Below are 27,164 nucleotides of genomic sequence, written 5' to 3'. Positions count from 1 at the left end.
TTTATAATGAATTATATGTAAAATGTAGAACATGCTTTTTGTGTAATAAAAACATTAATTATTTGTCATATATTTTCCCATTTGGAACAAAATTTCTTAGGCAGGAACATCCCCAGAGTGTTAGAGGGAGAGGAAAGCGGCCACTTGAGTGGAAAGGAATGAAGCAGATAATTTTAAAACATGATGTCTGAAGTGGGGGACTGAGGGCATATGGGCCTTGCAGGAAGTGTAAGATCATTAGCATTAACTTGAAGTAAAATGGGGAGCTACTGCAGGGTTTTGAGGAGAGGAGTCACTTAGCTTTTTAAAACATGACTTGACTCTGGCTACTGTCTTTTTTTTTTTTTGTAATTTTTATTGGAGTGTAGCTGATTTACAATGTTGAGTTAGTTTCAGGTGTACAGCAAAGTGAATCAGTGATACAAACACATATATCCACTCTTTTTTAGCTTCTTTTCCCATATAGGTCATTACAGAGTATAGAGTAGAGTTCCCTGTGCTATACAGTAGGTCCTTATTAGTTATCTGTTTGGCTACTGTCTTGAGAATAGCTTGTGAAGGAGGCAAAGTAAAAACAGAAAGACAAGTTAGGAAATATTATAGAAATCAGAGGAGAGATAATGTAGCCTTTTAGACTACGAGAGAAGTAGTGAAGGTGGTCAGAAAAAATCAGGCTCTGGAAATATTTTAAAGGTATCGCTGAAAGGATCATTGATTAGACATTTATTCTGATGTGATGTTGGCGATTATATATACAAGTCTGGATTTCAGGAGAAAAATCTGAGTTGGAGATGTAAATCTTAGAATTGCCGGCACAGAAGTAGTACTTAAAGCGCTGGGAATGAATGAGATCCCAAAGGGAACATAGGAGAACATGCAGTGAGCTCTGGGCCACTTTAACACTGAAAGGAAAGAAAGGAGGGAAGAGACAGCAAAGGAAGCTGTAAAAGGGGTGAAAAGTGAGGTATGAGGAAAGTCAGGAAAAATGGAAGAAGGTGAGTCAAAGAGAAGAGCTTGGGCAGCTGTGACAAATACTAATTGCAAGTCAAGTGTGCCACTGATTTAACAATGTGGACGCCATGACCACGGCGTCTGTGGAGCAATAGCCTAATTGCACTGGGTTTAAGTGAGAATTGGAGTGGAGGAAAGGAGGGTAGACAAGTTATTTTTACTGTAAAATGGGAGGGAAACAATGGGTAAATAGCAGGCAGGGAAAGTGGGTTTAAGTGAAACTTTATATTTCATTTCATACTTAGAATGGGAGCAATACAGTCTATCTGTAAGCTAATGAGAAGTACCTAGTAGAGAGCAGGCATTTGAATGTGTCAATTAAAAAAGCAAGATTCCATATATATGGAATCTAAAGAAAAAAACGTGGTTCTGAAGAACCTAGGGGCAGGACAGGAATAAAGACGCAGACGTAGAGAATGGACTTGAGGACACGGGGAGGGGGAAGGGTAAGCTGGGACGAAGTGAGAGAGTAGCATGGACATATATACACTACCAAATATAAAATAGATAGCTAGTGGGAAGCAGCTGCATAGCACAGGGAGATCAGCTCGGTGCTCTGTGACCACCTAGTGGGGTGGGATAGGGAGGGTGGGAGGGAGACGCAAGAGAGAGGAGATATGGGGATATATGTATATGTATAGCTGATTCACTTTGTTATACAGCAGAAACTAACACACCACTGTAAAGCAATTATACTCTAATAAAGGTGTTAAAAAAATGGCAGTATGAAATTTAGTGCAGATGTATAGAATTTGGTTTTACATAGGAATAAGAATAACGCCCTTTGAGCCATGAAGTCGGGGCAAATGCTGTAGGTGTGTAGAAACGGTAATGGGAGTCTGTGGAAATTGTGTTCTCACAGTGTCTGATCCTTATTCCTTGTTCATGTTTTTTCTTGAGTGAACATTCTAATTTTTGATGTATTCAATCTTACTAATCTTTTCTTATAGGATTTGCAGTTTTCACATCTTTCATTAAAACATCTTCCCTTACTCGATATGATTAAGATATATTCCTATACAGTTCACCCTTGAACAACACAGGTCTGAACAGCATGGATCTAATTATATGCCGATTTTTTTTTCCAGTAAATATATACTGTAGGACTACAACATCCACAATTGGTTGAATCTGTGGATGTGGAACCACAGATGCAGAGAGCCGACTGTAAAAATCTACATGGATTTTCGGTGGCACAGGACATCAGCTCCCCTAACCAGCCCCCCATGTTTGTTGTTCAAGGATCAACTGCACTTTATTCCATAAATTTTGCTTTTTACATTTAATTCTTTAATCTACCTGGATTGCACTTTTAGATTAATAAGTATAAAAGGTAGAAGAAACGTTAGTAATCTAATTTGAATTTTAAATACTAAAAATGTGTTTGGGGGATAATATACAAATACTGTCTCAAAATAATACATTATGCCGTTTCATTTATTGTGGTTTATTTTCTTTTAATAAAGTCCTACACATATGTTGTTAGTTATTTTAGGTACTTAATTGTCTGTGTTAGTACTGTAGGTAGTATACTTTTTAAAAGTTATTTAAGTATCTGCTTAAAGTACTGAACTTGGAAGAATAAATCAGGAAGCATCTATATTTTCATCCAACAACTGCCCTTAAACTGTTTGATCTCCTTCCCTCCTCCCCCGCCCCTTGAATAGCTCCTGAGACAAAAGCCATCCCTTTCAGAACACTTTCAGTGACAATTACAAAACAGATTTTATCTCAGTAATTACAACTCACTATTCAGTATTAAAATGATGGTTCTAATAGTTCAATTGAAAATTTAAATCTCACTCTCAGGTCATAGATTTTCCCTTTCCCTACCTCAGGGCTGACTTACGCCTTGGAGACCTGGAATAGAAGATTCTTTTACTGTTCCTTCCTTGTTCGTTACTTTCCCAACCTCTCTGCAACTTCTGGGTTTCCCTTCCCTCTCCAAAGTAAGGGTGGTGTCAAAGCAAAGATTTCATTGGACAAAGTTAAACAGGCAAGGAAGATTTATTCAAGACTATTGCAATAGGGAAGAGAGGCCAGAGCCCAGTCTGAAATAAAGGGCTGGAGAGTTTTTAAGACCTGGAGTTGGGGAGTCTTAGGCCACCTGTGTTTGCTAATTGGCTTTGCCCAAGGGAAGAGTAAACTTTCTCTTCTCTTCATAAGAGGAAAGAGTTTTACAACTTGGAGCAAGGCTCCCACTGAAGTCAGGCTCCGTCCTCCCACAGAGAGACTGGGAGATAGTTGCTCTATCTTCCTTGGTGATTACATTTTGAAGGTTGGCTCCCAGATCCTTGAGAAAGACAGTTTAGGTTGTAAAACTGGCAAGAGGCTTTTAAAAAGATTTACATGTCAACGTGGCAGGGGAAGAATTTACAAGTACACTTTTTACTAAAGTAAATGTTTTAAGTGAAGGGAGGTCAGGGCCTTGAGTCAGGAAGAAACTTGTCTAAAATTTAATCGAGCTGAGGGGGAGATTAAGGCCATCTTGCTCAGGGGGTGCACATTGCTCTTCCCTTTCTTTTGCCTTAGCCAGAATTTAAAGACAATAGGAAAATCCCTTTTTCATTTGTAACTTTTTCTAATTGTTTATGCTGGTGTTTAGAAATAAAATTGATTTGTGTAAATTGCCTTTGTATTAGTCCAGAAAACATATGGACCTCTTTTTTTTTTTAATTGTTTCTAATCAAGTCTCTTGGGTTTCGTAGGTAATTATCTTGCCAGCAAATTATGACAGTTTTCCTTATTTGAGATTAATATTTCTTTTTTCATTTGATTTTTTACTTTCTGTGCTTACCAGCGCCTCCCTTATGATGTTCAATATATGCAGTGATGGAAGGCATTCTTTTCTTATGCCTGACTTTAAAGAGAATGCTACTAATATCTCACCTTTAAGAATGAAATCTGATGTAAGGTATTTGGTAGCATTCTACTGAAGAAGACAATACCTTTATATTTTCATTTTATTAAGAGCTTTTACCTAGAGATTACTTTTACAAAGGGATTTGCTCCCATTTTCGTAGGTTTGGAAATATTTATAAATTTAATATATTTAAAGTTAGCAATGTTTTTGTTCTCTATGCTTTTTTTCTTTTAGCTATTTATACATTTTTTATTTGGAGATGAAATAGAAATTCACTGATGCTTCAAGTAATTTTTAAATGTTATCTTTTACTTATAAATATTTAGTGCCTCTGGAATTAATGTTGGTGAATGCTGTGCCATAGGGCTCTAGTAATTTTCCTTATTTGTGATATCATTAGAATTATCTAGAACATGTGCTGTTATGATTTGTTTCTTGACACAATTCTTTATAATACAGTGATGGATATCATACTGTGGAGCCTGAATACTCAGGTTCAGGATCTAGCTGCTCTACCTTTGCCTTTGTGTCTCTGGTGGATATTTAACCCCTTAGTGCCTAGTTTACTCATCTGTAAAGTTGAGGTAAGAATAGAAGTATGGCAGGGAAAATTCTAAAGATGTTCCCCAAGGATTCTCACCTCCCAGTTATTCCATCAAATGCTAACCTAGATACTGCTCTGAAGGGACTTTGCAGATGAATTAAGGTTACAGAGAGATTATCCTGAATTATCCAGGTGGGGTTAATGTAATAACTAGAGCCCTTAAAAGCAGAAAAGGAAGAAAGGAGGAGGAAGGTGGTCAAAGATATTTGGCTAAAGAAGCAGCAGAAGAGAGATGCAGTTGCAGGGAAAGTCAGAGAGATTCTGGGTATAAGAAGGACTCATTCCATGCTTGCTGGCTCTGAAAATGGGAAAAGAGGCCACACACATGTTATGGAATGTGGGCAGCCTCTAGAAGCTGAAAATGATACCTGGCTGAGAGCCAGCAAGGAAATGGAGACCTCAGTCCTACAACCACAAGGAAATTAATTTGGCCAACAATCCGAATGAATTTGGAGGTGGATTCTTCTCCAGAACCACCAGTAAGGAACACAGCCCCAAGACACCTTGATTTTAGGCTGGCAAAAGTCTTGTTTGACATCTGACCTATAGAAACTGTGGATAACACATCTTTGTTGTTTTAAGCCACTAAATTTGAGGTAATTTGTCATGGCAGCAACAGAAAACTAATACCAGTGCATACATGAAAGAATTATTATGCATGTTAAATGAGTTTATTTGTGTAAAATGCTAATAATAATACCTAGCTGGTATTAAGTGATATGTAAATTCTGACTTATTAAGCTACACCTGTATTATTTCATTCACTCAAATCAGATCTTATTTATTATAGTGTTATAATACATATATCTGATATAAAATTACTGACATTATTTTTCTTTTAAAATATGTTCTTGGATATTCTCATTCATTTATCCTTCCTCATTCTGTCAAATTTAAATCACCATTGGTATTTCTATTACATGTATACATTTGAGTCTATCAATACATTTTTACTGATAAAATCATATATTTTATAACCAGATTGTTATATGCTTAGTATGTTTGTGCTTTCTCAAGAATTACTTTTGCTGTTTCTCTCACTCTGATATCCATGTTTATATTACCTGAAGTCAGCTTTCCTTTCATTTTCAAGGATACATGTTATATTTTGTTTCATTTCATTCTCTTTTTTGTATCTGTTATTTATTGCTGTCATATTATTAATACCCCATATTTAATATACTAATGCTCTCTCATTCTAAATATTAGTCTTTATTCTCTAGATTATAAGTGACAGTCCTACAGTTTTCCTCTATAATACTGATTCTAATTTATATAGTTTTCATTCAAAAATAGATCAAGTTTTAGGAACTTTTTAGTTTTCCTTATAATATTTTCATATCCCAATGAGATTCCTCTTCCTCCCTTTCTCTCACTCTGTTCTTCATTTTTATCAAAACTTTTGATTTCATTGTGTTATCTTTTATCTACTCTTTATGGTCAGCATTTTCTTGAATTTTAAAGAATACACAATTATATTTTTCATATTTATCTTCATTGCTATTTTACTTTTTATGTTGACTTTTTATCGGTTTAATTACAAAATTCAGGTGTTCTTTGTTTCCCAGTCTTAAATGGAAAGGGCTCCAGGGTGGCTTAGGTTTTGATATAAATAGCATGGGTAAATTATTTCTGCTCTCCTAATTCTTTGAGTCAGAAAATAATCTGGATTGTAAAATATGTGTACCCAACTCTCTGCTGTTTAACATTTCACATCTCACATGATTCTTCTGAAATTAAAGGGCTTTCATTTTTTCAATGATAGGAATTTATTACTGGAATATTTGAAGCAGGATGCGATCCCTTCCTTTTCAGAAACAGTACATGAGCCACTGTAACCCATAACATACCAACACTCCAGCTTTTTCCATCTCTGTCCTGCCCTATGATGGACTTCTCATCCTAGGGTGTAACAGGTCACTGGATGTCAAACTCAGCCCTGAAATGGAAATAAATGAGAACAAGAGCAGTTAGTGTAGTCACGCTCTTGGGGAAGAAAACAGAAAACTACTCCTATAAGGTGTATTCATGTATATTTTGGGTACATAAAGGAATAGATATTTCCCCCTTCTAGTCTGGGAAGATTTGTTTGCTTTGCGATTGGTTGGAAATCTGCCATCATCTTCTTAAAGCTTTTCATTTTTTGCTTTAGGGTCTCATCTCTGTTATGGTTCAGAACTGTTTCTTTAGGGACCTGGCAAATCCTTGACCAGTGTTCACAGTTTTTAGTGTTATAACTTTGTATCTCTTGCTGTGTTTTCATGGGCATTTCAATGGGAATTTCGTAGCCTCAACTAGCAGTCGTTATTTCAAATTGTACTCAAATTTTTCTCTGTTTTTGCTATATGTTTCATCAAACGGTAGTTAGCAGAAAATCATGTGAGATTTTGGCAATAGATTGACTGCTGGTCTTTGCTTGTGAGGCTGAAATTTGGGGTACTATTTTGTATCTTTAAAGGTATTTGAAATATTTTATGAAAACTGGGCAATGCAATGTTTGGTAGCAGCTTATTTGATAATCATAAAAACGAAAATGTGATGAATAAGAAAAATGAAACTGAAATTCAGAATTTAAGGTAACTCATCCTTCCATATATTTTCAAATTATTTGTTCACAAAAAAGATATTTTTGACATACTGCCATGTTTAGTCATAGTTTTCAGGAGAGAAGTCCTTTATGTGTTATGTGTCAGTAATAAACCAGCATAACTTTTTTTTTTTTTAAGAAGATGTTCGGGGTAGGAGTTTATTAATTTATTTTTGCTGTGTTGCGTCTTCGTTTCTGTGCGAGGGCTTTCTCTAGTTGTGGCAAGCGGGGGCCACTCTTCATCGCGGCGTGCGGGCCTCTCGCTATCGCGGCCTCTCTTGTTGCGGAGCACAGGCTCCAGACGCGCAGGCTCAGTAGTTGTGGCTCACGGGCCTAGTTGCTCTGCGGCATGTGGGATCCTCCCAGACCAGGGCTCGAACCCGTGTCCCCTGCATTAGCAGGCAGATTCTCAACCACTGCGCCACCAGGGAAGCCCCAACCAGCATAACTTGATGGATAATGATATGAATGTCCACAGGCTGTGTCTTATTTTGGTGATGTTTTTCCAGTGCAATGCAACCACATAATAAAATTCTATATGTATGCCGACTAGGAGACTACATGTTATTAAACTCATTTTGAACAGCTGACATCAAGAAAGTCTCAAATGTTCTGACCTGTTTTAAGTAAGTCACAAAGATATTTCTCACCCAATTTCTCAGTTCCTATTATTGTTTTTCTATCTTATTCTTTTGAAAATAATTGACTTTCATGCCTCCTTTCATCTTTTTAAAAGCTGAATGAGAGCCTTTAAAAGAAGCAGACTGGGCAAAAAAAAAGAGAGAGAGAGAGAAATGCTTCAAAGAAACAGTAAAGCACGATTTGAAACTGTCACAGCACTGGGAGCTGCTGAAAGACAGAAATGTACTCAGGCTTATGGAGAGCTGCCTGCATGGACCACGACTCCTCCAGTAACTCCTTTGGAGACTTATAAGCAGCGATGCATTCACTAAATCACAGCTTTGAACCCCAGTCAAAGAAGTGTCTCTCCTTCAGTGCAGCACTGCCAGTATTTGGCATCCACTTGGCTAGCTTTTGACCCTTTCCTCTAAGACAGACCTCTTATTTATATCATGCACTCCTGTCTTAGCCCTGCTCCTCTCTCTAAAATCACAAACAAAGGAAGGGAAAAAGGAAATATATCAGGATTTTTGATGGGAGGAACCATTCAGTGCTCTCTCCTTCTCTTTGCTCAACTCATATCCAATTCAAGTCACAACCACAGGATATAGACATGAAATGTTATTAACCACCTGGAAAATATACAGTAGCCATATAAATAAACAGAAGATGAAGTAGATTTGTTTTCATGCCCATAGAGCATGATCTTTTTTATCTACTGATAAGCAACAGGAAGCTGAGCACACAGGGCTTTAAATAACCACCACTTTAATATGTTTCACTGTTTTGTGAGGCATAACTATGGGCACAGGCACACAGGTGATTCTTCTGTTCCATTGGGCATCAACTCCTCAGTAATCATATTTTTCTGGCACCTAGATTGATCTGGATGGTCTGAGATGATTTTACTCATCTGTCTGGCAACCTTGGGAAGGAAGGAAAGGCTGAAGGCTGAGCTCAGCTAGACCCCTCTGTGATGTAGTCGTAGGGCCTCTCCAAGTGATCTCCCCAGCCAAGTAGTTGGACACCATCCATGGTGACTCAGACTTCCAAGAGGCTAAGATAGTACTTGCTGCATGTTTTAGAGCTTAAGCACAGAGTGTCACCCTTATTCATCAAAGCAGTCTTGAGCCAGCCCAGATTCAAGGAAAATAAGAATATACTGCAGCTCTCAACAAAAGGGGAATTAAAGAATTTGTGGCATCCTGTTACCATCTCAGGACACCATATATTTTCAGGGCTTAATAATAATATATGGAATAGTTAGTGTCCTTCAAGTTAGTTCCCCATGTGTGCACTAGGCTCAGTTCAGTGCTTGTTAATGCAGTGCTGCAGGTGACAGACAGGAATTCACATTACAGTCACTCTGTACTCTGTGTGCACACACATGCAAGCAAGTCTCCCCCCCCACCCAATCATCTATGTTACAGAGTAAATTTGAGGCAGCTAGACTGAGTTCCAAAGCATTTTAAAGTGGTATGCAATAAGAGTCAAAGAAGATCATTTCTCTCTAGGGAACAATATGTCATAAGCACCGTACATTCAGCAGTGGGTGGGTTAATCACGTGTTATTTTAAAATTATAAATGAAAATCAAATTGCCAGTGGTTGATGAACCCAGGCATAACTTCTCTGAGCTCATCATCTGCTCTATCTTTAGGCAAAGACATTGGTGGTGAAGGCTGCAAAACGAGAGCTAGTAAAGTTGAAAGTGGTAAATCATGATAAAAAGAAAATAGAGTATTCTTGTCTACCTGACTATAATAGAATAGAATTATACAAAGGAAAAAAAGAGGGAGGGAAACGTGAAAGAGAAGGATGAAAGCAAGCGGAGGGGAGGAAAGATACAAAAAGGGAAAAGAGGTAGAGAAGGAAACACTTCTCTAAAGAAGAGGTAGAGAAAGGAAACACTTCTCCTAGATACTTTCTTCATCTCAGATACAAATAATTTGTGTCCTGCCGAGTATCCACCAACACAAAATACGCTTTGCTGCCATGATGGCTGTCCCCAGGTAAATTATTTTAAGCTGCTTATTAACTACTAAAAGGGAAGAATTGCTTTGTTTACTTCATGGCCTTTCAAGTACTTGACATAATGTTAGGAATTGTGTACATATTAAAGCCAGGTTACATGAAAGAAAGATAATTCAATCTAAACATATGCCCAGGTTGGGAGATAATGAATGGATCACAGGTATTGGCTTTATTATTACATTAAATGTACCACTTTACATCACCTTTGTAGATATCAAAGTAAAGCAATGAAAAAATTATTAAAATAATTAGATATTTTGTCTTAATAACTAGATATTTCATCCTAATAACTAGATAAAATGTCCTTTTCACTTCCTTGATAAAAACTTGCAAACTTGGTTAAGGATATGTCTAAGATGGGAAGGTATTAGCATATATCTAATGAACATCACACTTATATTTAGAACTAGTCTTTTTTTTTCCACAATGCACAGTTTCCCATATTCATCACAATGCCTATGACATACACAAAGCCATCATTGCCCTGTGGCATAACACTACCCATTACTGTAGCAAAATTGTGACTTGTTTTCAGGCCTCTCTTTTAGGAATCTAGAGTGAGGTTGCCATCTTAAGAAAGGCTATTCTAAGAATCTCAGGTCATTAAAAACAAATCTACACAGATTTGTTTTGGGATTCCAAAGGCATCTTCAGCTGAACATAAAGAACACCTTGTGAGTGTAGATTAAGAAATACATCACCTCTAATTATACATTATTTCTCTTTTATAATGTATCATATAAATATATAAATTTTAGGAACATACACATCAAAATCTTATGCAAACCTAAGAATGTAGCTTGACAAGTATTACTGTGAAATTATATGTCTGATAGAAATGATTCCTGGCAAATAGTTATCTTGTTTATATGACCATGATTTTGTACTTGTTTTGTCAGTTTCTGGAATCAATTGTATATAAATATTTTAAATAATCTTCATGTGAAACTATCAAGTTATAAGGGCTTTATATAAACACTATTAAATACTATAGAATTTAACTAGAACCTCTACTTCACGTGTGTGAGTGTGTGTATGTGTGTGTGTGTGTAGTATATGTAAGTAATTTCCTTGGAATGCCTCAGGGTTTATTAGTGGTATAATATTATGCACCTTATCAGTGGTTCAAAATGTTTATCCAAGGCAATTTGCATCATATATTTCGAAGAAGAAGAAACAAGAAAGACTATATTTATATAGCACTGTTGTTCTATTAAAGCTATTCCTGGAAGGAAGGGTCTCTACTATTTATTTAGAAATTTATGATTTTTCAATATTTGTTCATTGTTTCAGAGAAAAACAAAAGAAGACGGAAATTTCTTTAACTTATTATACATACTTCTCATAAATGTATCTTCTCCAAAATTCCCTATTATTTGTATATAAGAAATACACTTTATATAGGGTATTTCTGAAACTGTGTGTTTTGGGCATGCTTACCCCTACCAAGCACCAACTTCAACAGAATTATCACTGTATTTAAAGCTTTCCTCAACCAGTTTCAATTGCAGAACATTCTCAATTAAATTTTAGAATAATTAAAATACCTTTTTTTCCCTCTAAACTCTAACTCACTATCAAAATTTAAATATGTGGGAGAAAAATGTATGCAGAAATGGCTTGATAGCAAATACGAAAATTAAAATACTAATATAATAGTTTCAAGATATTTAAATTAATGCTTAAATTAAGTCCATGCATATATACTTTGGACAGATAAGGTAGTGCATATTTCATATCTGGTGTTATGGTACGTGCTGGAGATTTAATAATTATACATATGCTCTGTACACAGTTTATGAGATTTCCTAAGAGAAAAGATATATCCAAGTTGAATCAAAGTATATTCTTTGGTGACATGAAATATTTCTAATATTATTCTTTAATTCTAAAAGACTAATAGTTTTTGCAGGTTACATCAAGAATCAAAACAAATGGTAAAATTAAATCACTACTCCTCTCAAAGTCAGAAGAGTTTAATTATCACTTAATCGAACATATAATCCACTAATCATTCTACATTATCCTTGACACATAAAAATTCAACTGTTTAATTCAAGAGCAGTCTTTCTTTCTTTCTTTCTTTTTTTTTTTTGGCTACCTATAGGGGAAAGTTCTTACTTAAAATGAACAAAAACCTGCTGGTTGTCATTTCCAGGTTCGTGGGGGAGGGGAGTGTAGACAACTTAACTATCTAAATCCTAAATATTTTATTATCTATATCTCTTAAGTATATAATCATTTGCTTTTTATTTTAACATCTTTCTTTCCCACTGGAATACAATTTCCACAAGAGTAAGGATTTTCTTTTGTGGACTGCTGTTTTCCAAACATTTAGAACAGATCTTTCCCACTAAAAGGTGTTCCATAAATAATAGATGAATAGATAAACAGATACAGTATCACAAGTATAAAGTAGAATGTGGCAGATGCTGTTGAAGAAGCAGCACATTGCCTTGGGCCATGTGAGTTCACCTGTTGCTACAGACTTTTTCCAACATGCTGACCGCATCTGTCTCCCTTCACTGCCTGAGGGCTTTCTCCAGAACCAAGGGAGCTTACTCCCCACCCTCAGATGAATTCTGTAGTGTGGTGGATTTATCACCCTTGAGAGCAGTGCTCCACCAATGCAGGATGAGAGTTAGTAGATAAATGCTAGAGTCTACCTTCCCTCGGGCAAAACAATTCTGGGAGTTTTTCCACAATAGTTTTCAGACCTTCCCCACACCCCGGGAGGACTGATTGAGCCTTAGTTGTCCTGAATTAGGAAGAGAACAAATTTGGGAGTCATCAAAATGCTACATTAAAATAACTTGTTCAATACTTAAACAAAAAGTACTAATAGATTTCAGATATGTTTTGTGCAGCAATGTGTATCACCTTTAGACATTATGTCAGTGCCTGTCACCCTGCCATTCCTAAGTGCCCTTTTGGGTTTAAATTGTAGAGAAGAAGGCATCTTATACAAAACATAGAGTTATTTCATATTTAACAGTTATCTTTCCCAAAGCTTAAATAATTATATTTCAACACAGTTAAAACAATGAAATCTTTAATCTTGCATATTTCTTATCAACAAGGATTTCCAGACTTTGTGTATAAACATTACAAATATCATTTTGAATATTAGTTGTTTTCAGTGAGTTCAACTATGTTTGATTTTTGAAATATCTCTTCTTGAAAAGATAAACTTTAAAAAAGTGATGTGGAGTAACTCATTTTAACTTAAAATGAGGAACATCAAAACTGACATATGTTTTTGCATATATATAACTTAGTGGTACTTATTGCTATTTGGTGTGTTTATTTTGTGTGATTTTGTAAAATAATGTATAATGAGATCTGTCTTTTTCATTATCAAAAACATATTAACTAACTCATGTGATGAAAAGTGAAGAGGGATTCTACATTTGGTGAGAGATTCTATCTTAACATTTCTTTATGTATGTGCTACGTAAGAAGGTACTATTAAAATGACTATGCCTTGTTGCTAAATCAAATGACCATAATGGGTTCAAGCCCCATAATACAGTGTCTGAAAAAAACAAAGTCTATTTTTCTGTACTAGTTCTAAAGACAGTTCTGTTCTACACGGACATTCGGAGTCTCAGATATCTTCCATCATTTTGCAGCCACATCCCGCAAACCATTTTCATGTCTCAAAGCTGTATCATTATGTCCTTCTTGAGGACTAAACAGAGAAGTAGAAACATCCCTTCTGCTCACATTCCACTGACAATCACTTAGTCATACAGACACACTTCACCTCAACGGAAGTGAGACATAGAGTTTAACCATGTTACCAGAAAGAAAGGAAGACAATTTTTGGAGGACCACTCACTATTCCCTAAGGAAATGGTTAGGGCTTAGTCGCTTATAAGTATAAAAACATTTCATATAATTAGAATTCTTGAGATTGGTATAAGTTTAAAAGACAATATATATCGTATTTATCCCCACTGGGTTTGCTTAACAAGTGATGTTTGACCAGCTCTTATGAACAAGAATTTTAATTTCTAATATACAACTCAAATCTAGTTTATGACATACTTTAATATAATATTGATGTAAAGTAATCAGTAACCTGTCACATTCAAGGAAGTTTAGAAGCACAACATCTCATGGAGGCATGTATAACTGCTTGAACATATATTTACTTCAGAATTATTACAGAATCATTCTGATTCATAACCATTGCTAGATTTTTTTTTTTGCAAAAGCTGAGATTTAGAAATTGCAATTATTGCACACATTCCTCCCTGGTGATAAAATTAATGGCACTGAGCCCATGCTCAGCAAAGACAGCTTCATTTTTCAGTGAGCTTATGTGTACATTAATAACATAACAAATAAAAATCCCAAACCCTCTCCTATTACTGCTCCTTAGAGAGATGAAAATGCCTAGTAATTTCATCTTTCAACACAGCATAATATAAAGTTGGTGAAATTGATTAGCCAAACAAACAATATTGTTAGAAACATTTACCTGATCTGGATATTATCATAAACTTTAAATATCTATCAGTATAATTATTATTATTTAATAATAATTGTCTCAGCCTTTCAGAGTTTCAGAAACAAGCTTCTTTGCACTGTTCTATTATGTGGAGATTGAAAACTATATAAAATTGATGATTTATGTATAAAACCATTAGCATTAATTTTACAAAACAAGGCCAAAATGAGTCAACTTGATAATAGTTTCATCTAGCTTAGTGAAATACGTTTCAATAGTACTTATTTTTGAAAGAAAGTAGGCTAATGGCCAGGACATAAAAATGCAAGGGTATTTATCTAGTTTACTAGGTATGTATGTAGATTTACTAGGTATGTAGATTGTATTATTTAATCATGATTCTGCTTTCTCATGCCATGGTTTAATATGGAAAAAAAAATATTTTTCCACTGACTTTTGCCTTGGCCAGGTAATTTTTTTTCCACCAGTAGAAGGTGGATAGAACAGAGTTTGCCAGTACCAAGCAGAGGTTTTCAGAGACGTTTTCTTTCACCACTCCAGTTTTTCTGTCTTCTACTATGAGAACATGTCTTATATAAGATACACTCCTTCATCCTGGTTCTCAAAGCAAGGAGACATGTGAAGCAGTAGTTCACCCAACTTGCATCCTACATCCAAGTCTAGCAGAGAAGCCCCATAGAGCTCTCAAGAGGAGTCATGACAAATTGTTAAACACGAAAGCAGGATAGAAATGCAAGGCATTGTAAATGTCAGTGTTGTCAGCTGAATGTTATGCATGATTATAACAAAACCAAACTAATACAGAAATTGATACCAGATGTAGAATGCTGCCACAACAAAACATAAAGTATGTGGCACTGACATAACAGGTACACAGTGGTTAGCCATTAGGCTGTTATTACAGACAGACAATTTTCAACCCATGTACAACAATGGAACTCATTTGACAAAACTGCATCCTGAAATAACTTGGGGTAGAAATGTTCCTAATGAATTTCTGAATGAGGGCACAGAAGTCCCTTGAGCTGAAGTGATGCGTGCAGGTTCTGTGCAGAAACCTTAAGAGGCATCACATGTTTCTGTTTACCCCTCTTGCACTCTTCCCTCTTTCAGGAAAACCGCATGTCCCACATGAGAGGTACTCCCTTAGTTTGTGTCCCACAGTGAGGAGGCATGTGGAACAGACTTAATCCTAATACTCACCCTGTGGCCCATCTCAGCAGAATCTAGCAGAGGTAATCTCAGCAAATCCCAGTAAATATATCTAAGTAAAGAAGCAGTCAAAAACTGCATAGCTCTAATGTGCAATTAACAAATGAAAGTTGCCGTAACCCACTGGGTTTCAAGCTTCTTTATTAATCAGCACTATCACAGCAAAACCTGATGAATTATCCTAAAATGCGGTCCCTAGTTTACTTGTTTGTCATTATCAGCTTTGTGAACTTAAAGAAAAATAAACAACGTAAGAGTTGTGAGTTTCAATTTTATTCAGGGTCTTGCTGAGGACTGTAGCCAGGGAGACAGCCTCTCAGTAGCTCTGAGAGAACTGCTCTGAAAAGGCAGGGGAGAGGACCGCTGATGTATGGTTTCTGGCTGAGGAATATGTGTATCCAAGCATACACATATTAGTAAATTAGCATACACGTTCTTAGTAAAAGATTACCACTAGTCACAAAGAACAGGTATCTCAAGTTGGTGATTTTTAGTGTATGGGAAGATGCAAGTATGTGGGTTCATTAAAATTCTCCCTGAGATACACATCTCACTATTTGTGGGGCCTGTTTTTCTAAAGCACAGAATGCCTCATCCTGTTTGTCATCCCGAATCCCTTTGATGGTGCACTGCGGGTCAGCAACTGCACAGGTTACAACTCAGTCCTTCTTCCTTGCTTACCCCTTAGTCATCACTTTTACTTTATTTTGACCATTTTTTCTTAGAAAGCACATTGTTTCCTGACAGTATTTACTGTTACACAAAAACAACTGCGCATATTTTTTATGGGCAATGCCGTTCAACAGAAATAGAAGTTATTTGCAAGTAGGATGAATTCTACTTTATATGCATCCATTATAGTTCTTAATAGTTTCTTGGTTGAATCTAAAATTTTTCTTAAAGTATAATCTCAAGTGATCTTCAGTGTGCATTAAGTATTCTTGGGTGTTCTAATTGTATGTTTAAATTTCTTTAATGATTTAATGGATAAATTTAAATAATCTTTCCAGTTACCTTCTCAAAAAGATCAGAAACCTGATTTTGTTTACAGAGTTATCATAAATATAAGATAATACACAAGGAAAGCTGAGAAACATGTTATAGTGTAGAGATTTTTTTTCTAAACCTAATTAGATATCCTAGAATATTAAGTAACTTTAGTAAAATCTGTGCAATGAGTAATTTACTTGAAATAATCTAAAAGGTAACCTATATATAAGAAAACAGTTTGGCTTTTTGTTTCTTTGACAAACAGTTTAACCTTTATCATTCTTGGTTAGACTGGAAATCTTTGAATGACCTCATGATCATTTTTGGCCACAAGGAAATACAGTGTATTATACATTGTATATAAGAGAACAGATCTACTGTACCACTTTGTAAAGAATCAGAGCACTGCCTCATGCAGTCTTGGACCATAGCAGTACACACAAATCTAGAAAAAAACCAGGTTTACCTTCAACTCAAAACTTACCACCATTATAGAAATTTTATTACACAGATATGACATGACAGATATAATCAGATAATTAAAATTTCACTTTCACTGACAAAAATGTATTAATTTTGTTACTAAAATATTTTGAAAACAATTTTTTTACTTCAATAATATTTTTAAATTTATGAAATGATTGTATTTGTAATCCATTTAAATGTTTATCCTATTATAATTTTGTCTTTATATTGCTGCCCTATATCTTAGAGTCTTTTTTTGTGTGTGTGTGGTACGCGGGCCTCTCAATGTTGTGGTCTCTCCCGTTGTGGAGCACAGGCTCCGGACACGCAGGCTCAGCGGCCATGGCTCATGGGCCCAGCCGCTCCGCAGCATGTGGGATCCTCCCGGACCGGGACACGAACCCGTGTCCCCTGCATCGGCAGGCGGACTCCCAACCACTGCGCCACCAGGGAAGCCCTAGAGTCTTGATATAGATAAATAAATCTTTTTTATTTAAGTACTCTTTCACCTAATAGAGGTATGTGTCTGGGATATCACTTTAGATTCCTGTGAGGAAAAAAATTAGTTGCTGGTTTCAATTAGTGGTTGAGCCAATTAAAAAAAAAAATTCTGCTAAGTTAGCTGGTGTTTGAATTGCATATATTCTAATATTCTCATTAAAGGCATACATCAATAACTTACCTAGGGATAATATTTTAGCAGGCAGTGTTTAAAAGAGTTTTATGAGTTACAAAATCATTCACAAATCATTCCTCATCTATAAAAGATTCCTTCAATATTTTTTTGCCTGATTTCAGATTTTATATTAGTAATTACAAGGTTTTAAAACCTATCAGCCATATGCCTCAGTATCTTTCCAAACAAAATATCGTATACTAAGTCACACTTTTCATGATACTTAAAAAGGTAAGTGTTTCAAAAATGAATGTTCTTAGTAGCTATTTTGCAGTATTTTAATCTAAACTTCAGGCTACAAAAAATATTGGTAATAAGGAGATGAAAATATAATAGTAGTTCAACTCTTTCTTGTAAAATGATTCCTAAATAACTTATGTATCCGTTTTGAGTAACCTGGTTTTCCTGTAGGTGGTTTTGTTCCTGTGTCATCTTTATATTGGATCAATTCAGTAACTCTTCCACTCAGAATATTAGATTTAAATCTCCATCTATTATCACTTGTGCAAAGTGAAAGAAATTCATTTTTGTCTCTATTGCTTCATTTAAATGTGGACAATAATATCACTCATTTGGTTATTATGAGTAAAGTTACTTATACCCAGGAGAGTATGTAGTATATAATTATCATGTAAATGTTTGTGCATTTCCATTTCACTGGGAAATTCTCATTTCACCCATATGTGATCACCAACATTGTTTCCAGAAGTCTTATTAGTAAAAATAATTTTATCTTCATACTTAGCACTGCCTATGAAGAGTAGACAAAATATTCTGGTGCTCCATTGTACAAAGCAGACCAGTATATATTTGTATACATATAGGTCACAATTCTCAACACGTATGTATGCAGTTGTATTCTTAGAGAAATGTATATGGATGTGTATGTGGGTGTGTGTGTATGGGTATGTGTGTGTGTATGTGTGTGCGTTTATTTATCAACATATTGTGAAAGAGGGAAAAGGATATGCTTTTTAATAGATAAGACAGGCTCTGTTAGAGTACAAATGATAAACAGCAGTAATAATGTGTAGCTCTGATTAATTTTTGAAATGACTTTCCTTCCCAAATGTAAGTGAACAAAATCAAAAATTTTAATTTGTCTATAATTAAAGTTCTGGTTCTTAACGAACGCCCATTTATTGAGCTACAACAATAAAAACGAGTACCGACACTTTTAGGCCCTGAATCTTTTCTCTGCCCATTGTTTGCCGTGACCCGTGGCTCTGCAGTTTTGGAAACTCCCCTTTATCCACTGTTCTCCTTGACCATATCTGAAGTGAAGATTTTGGAGCATGCCATCCTCAGGACTGTACTGACTTTAAAGCTTACTGCTCATGTAAGACTAGGGGGTCTCAATGATTCCAAAAGTCAAAGGTATTTTTAGTTCAGCCGTATGGTTTCTTTACTAATAAGATTCCTTCACACATTGACTAGGCATTGCATTCACTGCTAACCACACCAAAAGTTCCTTCTTAATTCATAGGTCTAAAATCTGCATTATTTTTCTGCCACTTTGCTCTCATGTATCCCACCTCAACTTGGTCCTTAAGGTGGTCTCTGCTCCTTTCTCCCTCCCCCCCCACCCCCTTTCTTTCTTATACATTGTTCATCTAAGATATTTTACCAAAACTTTGGTTCCCATATCCCATTGTTTGGAGTTAGAAACCAGTGGCTTTTCAACCTGGAAGACCCTTTTATCCCTTCATCTCTGACCATAAACTGGCCGGTTTGTTCATGTGTTAACCTATCCCTTAGAACGTGTTTTTTAAATCCATCCCATAGAAGCCAACACACCCTAACAAGGTTTTATGTTCTAAGTCCTGCTTTCTAGACTTTTCTCCTCAAGTGGCTGACGCAGCAAATACATGTTTTTTTCTTTATTACTGCAGGTGACGACTTAGTAAATCTTTTGCAGTTACAAATATGGATTGCCATTTTTTATATCTCCAATATTAGTTTCCTCACTTCTGCCATCCAATGGCTAAGTCGATGCCACATATTTTTGGGTTTTGCTAAGGCAGAACCCTACTTCAAAAAGTCACTTTCTATATTAGTTAGGAAACTAACTTTCTATATTAGTTAGGAACTGTATTTAAGAATGAGAAAGAAAAACTATTCATCAAATAACCTTTATCCTAGAATTTTAATGACATCAAAAAGAATGTTCAAGAAACCAGTTACTTTATGGTAAATGTGTAGAAAACTCAAAATATGAAGTCGGCTTGAGAAGTAATAATGAAATACAATGAAGGTGACATCCCCCCCCCCAAGGAAAAGAAAAATACAGTATAAATCATCTCTTAAAATACTTCTACTGCATTTTTAAAAATTGTGAATTAGGGGTTATGTTTATCTAACTAATCTTCCTCCAGATATCAAGGAAACAGAAAAAAAAAAAAAACCTTCAAATAGAACAAAGAAATCGTTTCTTTACTGCTGAGCCAACATCTTCATATACAATCCTGACTTTTTAGATGAATAATAAATAATAAGTTGTTTAGAAATGGCTAATGATACCCTTCCCTCTGAATCAAATAAGGATAAAAACATTAGCTATAGAACAGAAGTTGTATATATAACAAGGGATTAATTAAAGACACCCACAGTGTTTTATTCAGGGGTGGAGAGAGAGGCAAGTTTGAGTGAAGATTTCCTAAATATAAACAGAGGGGGAAAAGGAAATTATTTTGTTAAAGAAATAAGCTTCAAGAAATTGATTTCTTCTAATGATAATAGATAGAAATGTTCTCAGGAAAGCAAGTTCAAAAGGTAAATGAGTCCAGGAAATCTCAGTGCCACTTTCAGGAATTATTCCATTTGTATTTTCTACATGTATGTAGAGAATAGGAAAAAGAACAAAAACCGTCTAAACTCAGAGCTACATAATAATGTGAAATTTAAATCTGCTAACATGGAAATAGAAGAACAATTAGGATAAAGGTACTTCAAAGATACACTTCTAGAATACAAAATAGAGGGACAGCGCTTCCCTGGTGGTGCAGTGGTTGAGAGTCCTTCTGCCGATGCAGGGGACACGGGTTTGTGCCCCGGTCCAGGAGGATCCCACATGCCGTGGAGCGGCTAGGCCCGTGAGCCATGGCCGCTGAGCCTGTGCATCCGGAGCCTGTGCTCCACAATGGGAGAGGCCACAACAGTGAGAGGCCCGCGTACCGCAAAAAAAAAAAAAAAAAAAAAAAATAGAGGGACATCTTTAAGATATATTTTGCATTTATGAAGAGAGAAAATAAAGCATCAATAATTTATGTGTCAGTAAATGGAATAGATGAGATACTAATGATAGTAATTAATGTGTAGAATTCTTTTTAATGTTTTATTTATATATTTTATCTATTTTTCCATTGGTAACAGTAATACCTGCGATATGGAAAAACTAAACCTCTACCTTAACCCTGCCCCTGGCTTCTCATCATCCTTTCAGAGGCAGTCACTGTTGTCAGTCCTTGTTTGTGCTTTCAAAGATAGTCTCAAAGATATTTTAGGTATATATTAGCATATATGCATATACAGTTATCCACATATGCATATTTAATTAGAAATATATCTTGAAATTTTTATATAAGTAGATATGTAGCTTCTGTATTCTTTTTAATAGCCACATATGTAGGCATATATATATGCACACCTGTGTGTAGCTGTACTATAATTAGTTATTGTCAGCCTTATAATACAAATCAAATAATACAATTGCTATGTCAGAGAACATGTGAAATCTTAATTTTAATAAATATTTCTGTCTTAGAGTTGAACTCCAAAATATCAAAGTACAACAGTGCCTGTTGTCTCACTTTCACTCACAGTATGTTATCAGAATGTGATTGTGCCTAAAGAAACTGTGAAAAATAGCATCTCATGATTTTAATATTTATTTTATGAGATCAAATATTCATATATTTGAAAGCTATTTATATTGACTTTCAGTTGAATTATCTGTCCACGTCCTTTGTGTTTTCATAATGTTAATGGATATCTCATGTTGACTTTTCAAGTGTATTTAAAAATTAAAGAACTGGGGACTTCCCTGGTGGTCCAGTGGTTGGGACTTTGCCTTCCAGTGCAGGGGGTGTGTGTTCGATCCCTGGTCGGGGAACTAGGATCCCACATGCCTTGTGACCAAGGGACCAGGTCATAAACAGAAGCAGTATTGGAAAAAATTCAATAAAGACATAAAAAAAGAAGTGGTCCATATCAAAAAAGAAAATCTTCAAGAATTAGAGAACTTAGCCCTTTTTATGTGATATAAGTTGCAAATATATTCCCATTCTTCCACTTGTCATTTTATGTATTTCTTCTTCATGCATATATTTTAAATGCATTTGAAATCAATTTTATGATGTCTAAATATTGTGTCAGATTTATTCACTCCAATATTATTATAAAATTATCCAATATTTTTGAAACTTTTATGTTTCAATTTCTCATGTTTAAGTTTCAGATTCATGTAGAAATTTGAAATGTATAATGTGGTAGAAAAGGATGGAACTTTGCATTTTTATGACAATCTGTTGTCCCAGTTGTCCCAACATCATGAATTGCATAATTTTAACCTACTGATATAATACATTAAACTCAAATGTGTATTTTTTCTAGACTTTCTAGTCTATCTATTTATTCAGCCATATAGCACTTTTTAAATAATTTCAGTATCTATTTTATTTCAAACTTTGGTAAGCCCACATAATTCTTATTTGTTTTGAAGTTTATTCACTAGCTTATGTTTTTTTTAAGTTTCTAAATCCAAAAAATTATTTTGTGTATTTTATTAAACCCTTAAAAAATTTACATGTAACTTAGGAAAAATTAAACTCTTTAGGATGTTTAATAGTCCTGTCAAGAAATATGGCATGTTTTTCTGTTTGTTTACATAATTTGTGTCCCAGGATATCATATGATGTTGTTTCTGTAGTTGAGATAATTGTAGATTCATTGAAGAGTATAATACCTTAATACATTGTTGGATTTTATTTGCCATATTTTGTTGAGAGTATCTGCATCTATATTAAAGATAGATAATGATCTGTAGTTTTCTTTTTTGTAGTGAATTTATCTGCATAGGTTTTTTGTTTTGTTTTGTTTGTTTTGTTTTGTTTTTGCGGTACGTGGGCCTCTCACTGTCGCGGCCTCTCCCGTTGCGCAGCACAGGCTCCGGACGCGCAGGCTCAGCGGCCACGGCTCACGGGCCCAGCCGCTCCGCAGCATGTGGGATCCTCCCGGGCCGGGGCACGAACCCGTGTCCCCTGCATCGGCAGGCGGACTCTCAACCACTGCGCCACCAGGGAAGCCCTGCATAGGTATTACTGAATCAAATTATTTAGTAGATATAGGTCTAGTCATATCATTGATTTCTCCTTGTGTGAGATTTGGGAGTCTGTGCTTTTTAATTAATCGTTCTATTTCATCTAAGTTATTAAATTTGTAGGCATGGAGCTGTCTGTATTATTCTGTTATAATTCTTTTATAAGATTATAGTTTCATGGGGTCAGAAGTGATGACCCTCTCTCATTTCTGATGTTAGTCATTTGTGTCTTCTCTTCTGTTTCCTTGGTTAGACCAGCTGTGAGTTTTTCAACTTTATTCACCTTTTCAAAGAACTAGCTTTTGGTGGTGTTGATTTTCTCCACTGTTTTCTTGCTTTCAATTTCATGTGTTCTGCAGTATTTATTATGTCTTTCTGCTTGCTTTAGACTTAAAATTGCTCTTATTGCTCTAATTTCCTGAAGTGGAAATGTAGATTATTGATTTTGGCTCTTTCTTCTTTTCTCACATATGCATTCAATAATATAACTTTCCCTCTAAACACTGCTTTTGCTGCATCCCACAAATGTTTATAAGTTGTATTTATATTTCCATTACATTCAAAATGTTTTTCTCTTGAGAATTTGAGTCATGTATTATATTAAAATTGTGTTGTTTAATGTCTAAATATTTGAGGATTTCTCAGCTCTCTGTTATTTATTTCTAGGTTAAATCCATGTGTTCTGAGAACATGCTTTGTATGATTTCTATTCTTTTATATTCATCAAGCTATCTTTTGTGGTGCAGAAGGTGGTCTCTCCTGGCAAATGTTCCATGTGAACTTGAGAATAATGTGTACTTTGCTATTTGTTGGGTCATGCTTTCCATAAGTGTTATTTTCAGATAGCAGAAATTTTCTGTATGAGTGAGTTTCTTTATTCTTTGCTTTCCTCAAGCCAACCAAGAGCAGCGACTGTCTGGCTGCTCCCCTACAGTCTGTTTCATCACCCCTGCGTTTCTGCCTCACTGAGATATTGCTTCCTTCAAAATTCCTTGTCTGTGTAACTCCTCAGTAAACATCATCTCCTTCGCTTATCTTTAGAATCACCCCAGACCATGCATTGATATAGCTGTTGTTTCAAATAATACATGGTAGGTTTTTCAGAGAAGGCATACTCCACTTTTCAGAATATGGAGGATCCTGTTGGCTACAGGATTGCCCTACATCCACAGTGGTAAGTAGATCAATACACTGTGGTTAGTCAGATATTTCAGAGTTTTGTCAGGCAAGGCCACTTATTTACATGAGAATCACTTGATATTACTCTAATAAGAATAATTTTCTAAAAAGCATTCTAAAGTAAAAATTCTTGAAAAAATTATATTTTTAATAAATAGCCCAACTAGGTGCTAAATATATAAAAGTTTGGGGAAAATGTGTTGATAAACTGCAGGGGGCAGAATAAGTAATCAGAAAAAGAATTTATTCAAAATTAAGTAAGCACGTTGTAATAATATGCTAATTATAAAACCAATATTTGAAGTCACCCATTGTATGTTTTGTATGAAATGTTTGTTATAATGAGTGTAATTTAAAAGAAATGGAGACACTGATGAGGTAATGGAGCTGAAATAATCTCAGTTTTCTTTCTCTTAAGCAAATGTGCTCAACAGTCATTTGCAATATGCATATCAACCTCTTGTAGGCCAGAACTGTGATAGAAAACTATAACTGTGGTAGAAATTCAAGCAGTTGGTTGAAAACAGTTATCTTTAATATTTACATAATTGTCTGGTACTGAAGTGTATGTTTTAAATGAGTGTTATTTACTTAATCTATAAAAAGTCATCTAATTCCACCATAGATTTTCCTTATGTCAAAGCCTATTAGAGTCTTTCCAGTGAAATATTAAACCCTTAGGTTATAAAACTTACAAATGAGCCATTACTGTCTATTAGGTCAGTACAGGTGCTCTGTATGGGCCATCTCTTGGTTAAAACGGCTTATAATATTTCAGAGATAGAAATATCAGCCTGTATTACAATGATTTACTATAAAAGATGCCAAAAAACTGAAATACATAACGTTTTCCAAAAAAAACTTGAGATGTTTGAAAAAAATTTAATTTCTAAACATTTTTTTAAAATATTTCAAAAAATTATGCGGCTGTAAATTTTTTAGAAAAGTATATATTTATAGATTATTCAAATGCTATTCTAATTTATTCCCAGTTATGTGGGAATAAAACTGGAGGAATTATCCTAATTTATTCCCGAGGCTGGAGGAACGAGACCAGAGAAGATGATGGAAAATCAGCAGTGTTGGGAAGAGGAAAAAGCACAGAACTTAGCATCCAGAGATCTGTATTGCAATCTGAGCTCTGACACTAACTAGCTCTGTTATCCTGGAGAGTCGTTATACTCATTGTGTCTTCATTCTTACTGGCTCTAAAGTAAGGAGCTTAGAGTGTAATTTCTAAGGACAATCTCTGGGTTAATTAAGTTCTCAATTATAAGTATTCAATACCTTATTTTTTTAAAGTTGAATTTCAAAATCAAATGTAATTTTTAATAAAACAAGTACTTAAAGTACTTGAGTACTTAAAATGCTTAAATCTAGTAGAGTCTCAAACTTTAGTTAATAATAATGGGTCTATATTGTTTCACTAATTATGATAAATATATGGTACTATGTAAGATGTTAACTGGGCACAGGGCATATGGAAATAGTACTATCTTCAAAACTTTCCTGTAAGTCTATTCTAAAATTAATTCTTTTTCTAGATGAAAAAATTCTTGTTAGCCTAGCTAGTTTATCGATTTTATTGAAATTTTCAAAGAGCTAGCTTTAGGGTTTGTTAATGTTTTCTATTTTATTTTACATTTCATTGAGTTCTACTCTGATTTTTATTGCTGCTTTTCTTCTACTTGCTTTAGGCTTAAAATATTCCTATTTCTCTAACCTCCTAAGGTGATAGCTTACATTATTGATTTTAGATCAACCTTCTTTTCCAATATATTCATTTCATCCTATAAAATTCCTTTTAACCACTCCTCTTGCTGCATCCCACACATTTTTATACATTGTATTTTCACATTCACATACTTCAGAATATTTTATATTATACCTTTTTTGTCTCATATATTACTAGTAGTATATTGATTAATTCCCAGTTAGAGATTTTCCAGTTATCCTTCTGTTTTTTAGCTCTAGTTTAATTCCATTTTGTCCTGAGAACATCATTTTTATAATTTCTATTTTAAAATTTTTTAAGTATGTTTTATGACTCTGATCGTAGTAAATCTTAATGAATACGTGTGAACTTGAAAATAATGTGAATATTGTATATTCTGCTATTGTTGGATGGAGCATTCTATAAATGTCACTTAGAACAAATACATTTGTATTACTGTTCAGGTCAACTATATCCTACTGATTTTCTTTTCTGTTTGCCCTATCAGTTCCCAAATGAAAGGTGCTGAAGTCTCCAACTAAAATAGTAGATTTGCCTATTTTCTTTTTAATTCTGTCAGTTTTTCTTTCTCACACATTTTACACTCTATTTTTGAGTGCATCCACATTTTGGGTTGTTTATTTTCTTGAAGGAGTGAGCCCTTAATTATTTAACACATCCCTTTAACCCAATAATCTTTCTTGTTCATAGTGGGCTTTATCTGACATTAGCTAATTCAGATTTAATTTTGATTACTGTTAGTATATTTTTCTCCATCCCCTTGCTGTCCTTATGTCTGTTTCTTTGTATTGAAAGTGAGTTACTTTTAGACAAGATACAGTTGGACCTTTGTGTTTATTTTTTTAATCATTTAGACCATTTGTATTTAAAGTAATTATTGCTATAGTTGGATAAATATGACACATGTATAACTGTTTTCTATTTGTTCTTTGTTTCATTTGTTCCTTTGCCTTTTCTGCTTTTTTTCATTGAGCGTTTTATAAGATTGTCTCTCTTACTACATCAATTACACTGCTTTTTAAAAAATTTTAGTAGTTGCTCTAGAATTTTCAATACAAATTTTTAACTGTTCTAAGTCCACCTTCAATTAACATTATACTGCTTTATATGTAGTACAGATACTTAAAATAGAGAATTCCCAATTCTTTCCTCTCATTCCTTGTAACATCACTGTCATTTTACTTATCCATGATATAATCCCCAAAACATTGTTACTGATATTAAAGTAAGCACATACCTTTAAGATCAATTCATAATAAAAGACTTTATTTTACCTTTATTTACTCCTTCTTTGTTTTCTTTCACTTTATATTGATCCAAGTTTCTGATCTATATTCTTTTCTCTCTGCTTGGAGAACTTCTAAGATTTGCAGGGCAAGTCTGTTTAGCAATAA

At 34.8% G+C, this 27,164-nt stretch overlaps 1 long non-coding RNA gene across 10 annotated transcripts in view; it reads right to left on the bottom strand.

The window, feature by feature from the left end:
• LOC117199774 (uncharacterized) overlaps window positions 1-27,164 on the bottom strand; it is a 143,710-nt gene that overhangs the window by 25,881 nt on the left and 90,665 nt on the right. For 6 of the 10 annotated variants that reach the window (XR_007479422.1, XR_007479420.1, XR_007479423.1 and 3 more), the window contains exon 3: window positions 6,329-6,417. This is a non-coding gene — a long non-coding RNA (uncharacterized LOC117199774). Of the gene's footprint in view, window positions 1-311; window positions 6,418-27,164 lie in introns of those variants that run through there. The other 4 variants (XR_007479425.1, XR_007479426.1, XR_007479424.1 and 1 more) reach the window with 1 other exon arrangement.

Source organism: Orcinus orca, chromosome 9 (assembly GCF_937001465.1).
Source record: "Orcinus orca chromosome 9, mOrcOrc1.1, whole genome shotgun sequence".
Classification (NCBI taxonomy): domain Eukaryota; kingdom Metazoa; phylum Chordata; class Mammalia; order Artiodactyla; family Delphinidae; genus Orcinus; species Orcinus orca.
This window is presented reverse-complemented; position numbering and strand designations above follow the sequence as displayed.